General features: G+C 46.8%; 1 protein-coding gene across 1 annotated transcript in view; it reads right to left on the bottom strand.

Annotated features, from left to right (window-relative positions):
* kirrel3a (kirre like nephrin family adhesion molecule 3a) overlaps nt 1-2,500 on the bottom strand; it is a 190,451-nt gene that overhangs the window by 9,081 nt on the left and 178,870 nt on the right. The gene's annotated exons all lie outside the window — the stretch shown is intronic.

The following is a 2,500-nucleotide window of genomic DNA, read 5'->3' as shown; positions in this document are numbered from 1 at the left end:
ACATGCGGTAAATACGGTGCAGAATTCAAAACGTACAGCAAAATTAAAAAAACAGAACAACACAAGTACAACTAAAAACACTCCTGAGCTGAAAGCACAACCAGGACAAGCCCTTGTAAACGAGCAGGACGTTCTGAGGAATTAAACAGAGGTAAAGAGTCTTTGATTTGATTTCTGTAAACGTTGGAAGGAAGGAAGATCAGTGCTGTTCCACACGGAGTCGATAGCTTCAGTTCTAAAGCCATGAGCTGAAAAGCATCTGAACCAAAACAGTTCAAACAAAGTCTGGAAGTCTGATTGGTTCAGTGACACTCTCCTCGACTCTAAGGGCTCTCTGTAATATTCGATCATCTATGTCTTACATTACAGATGTGTGGTGTATGCCGCTTTATGGTGTATGTTTGATGTATGCTGTTTTTGTTTGTTTTCATTCCATATTTAATATTTCCCTTTAATTCGAGTGACACCAGGAGCTTGACAGACTGGGTTTCCTCCGGGTGACTGTCTGTGAGGAGTGTGGTGTGTTCTCCCTGTGTCTGCGTGGGTTTCCTCCGGGTGACTGTCTGTGAGGAGTGTGGTGTGTTCTCCCTGTGTCTGCGTGGGTATCCTCCGGGTGACTGTCTGTGAGGAGTGTGGTGTGTTCTCCCTGTGTCTGCGTGGGTTTCCTCCGGGTGACTGTCTGTGAGGAGTGTGGTGTGTTCTCCCTGTGTCTGCGTGGGTTTCCTCCGGTTGACTGTCTGTGAGGAGTGTGGTGTGTTCTCCCTGTGTCTGCGTGGGTTTCCTCCGGGTGACTGTCTGTGAGGAGTGTGGTGTGTTCTCTCTGTGTCTGCGTGGGTTTCCTCCGGGTGACTGTCTGTGAGGAGTGCAGTGTGTTCTCCCTGTGTCTGCGTGGGTTTCCTCCGGGTGACTGTCTGTGAGGAGTGCGGTGTGTTCTCCCTGTGTCTGCGTGGGTTTCCTCCGGGTGACTGTCTGTGAGGAGTTGGTGTGTTCTCTCTGTGTCTGCGTGGGTTTCCTCCGGGTGACTGTCTGTGAGGAGTGTGGTGTGTTCTCCCTGTGTCTGCGTGGGTTTCCTCCGGGTGACTGTCTGTAAGGAGTGTGGTGTGTTCTCTCTGTGTCTGCGTGGGTTTCCTCCGGGTGACTGTCTGTGAGGAGTGTGGTGTGTTCTCCCTGTGTCTGCGTGGGTTTCCTCCGGTTGACTGTCTGTGAGGAGTGTGGTGTGTTCTCCCTGTGTCTGCGTGGGTTTCCTCCGGTTGACTGTCTGTGAGGAGTGTGGTGTGTTCTCCCTGTGTCTGCGTGGGTTTCCTCCGGTTGACTGTCTGTGAGGAGTGTGGTGTGTTCTCCCTGTGTCTGCGTGGGTTTCCTCCGGGTGACTGTCTGTGAGGAGTGTGGTGTGTTCTCTCTGTGTCTGCGTGGGTTTCCTCCGGGTGACTGTCTGTGAGGAGTGTGGTGTGTTCTCCCTGTGTCTGTGTGGGTTTCCTCCGGGTGACTGTCTGTGAGGAGTGTGGTGTGTTCTCCCTGTGTCTGCGTGGGTTTCCTCCGGGTGCTCCGGTTTCCTCCCACAGTCCAAAAACACACGTTGGTAGGTGGATTGGCGACTCAAAGGTGTCCGTAGGTGTGAATGTGTGTGTGTGAGTGAGTGTGTGTCACCCTGTGAAGGACTGGCGCCCCCTCCAGGGTGTATTCCTGCCTTGTGCCCAATGATTCCAGGTAGTCTCTGGACCCACCGTGACCCTGAACTGGATAAGGGCTACAGACAATGAATGAATGAATATTCCTCATTATGAGGTTTTAAATCGGTGGGTTTTTGCTTGTTTTAAGACTTTTAAAACTTTTCTTTTAGCAGAACACTTTAAAAATGATATTTGCATAATTTGGCATGAAAACAAATGATCTGCAAATAGTTTAATTACTTTCTCCTGAAAAAGAGAATCACTTAATTCAAGTTCAAAGATTGAAATATAAGACGAATAATCTTATAATATTCTAATTATGAGAAAATATAAGCTACATTCAAATAGTTTCACGTAATAAAAGATTTACCTTCGGTCTTCAGCGGTCGCTTGGTAACAGTATCACTCTCCAAATAAACAGGTAGAAGAACTATTTCTCTGACTATTCTACTGTTTCTCAATTATTCAATCTATTAAAAATGTGTGGTGTTTTTTTTTTTTATATTTTTTAAATTTTATTTTACAAAAGCTCCCTAAGAAGATGTGGTTTAACTCCACTTTGCGAGGAGTCTAAAACAACAACAACAACAACAACAACAATGAAAACAAAACCTTCACAGTTCCACTCGGCCTCCTCTGACACGCGACGACAAAAAAGCAATAATTGCCGAGCACCAGCTCCAGTCCCTGGGGACCATTCATTATTTCAAAAGCAGTCAGTCACAAGTGAGGGATAATGAGGCTAATAAAGACCTGGACTGGATCCCTTTCCGTCTGCCATCTCTCAGAACAAACGCATTCTTACATCCACTTAACGTTATTTATTATTC

Source organism: Hoplias malabaricus, chromosome 18 (genome assembly GCF_029633855.1).
Source record: "Hoplias malabaricus isolate fHopMal1 chromosome 18, fHopMal1.hap1, whole genome shotgun sequence".
NCBI classification, from domain to species: Eukaryota; Metazoa; Chordata; class Actinopteri; order Characiformes; family Erythrinidae; genus Hoplias; species Hoplias malabaricus.
Note: the sequence above shows the minus strand (reverse complement) of the source record. Positions and strands in the feature narration are given on the sequence as shown.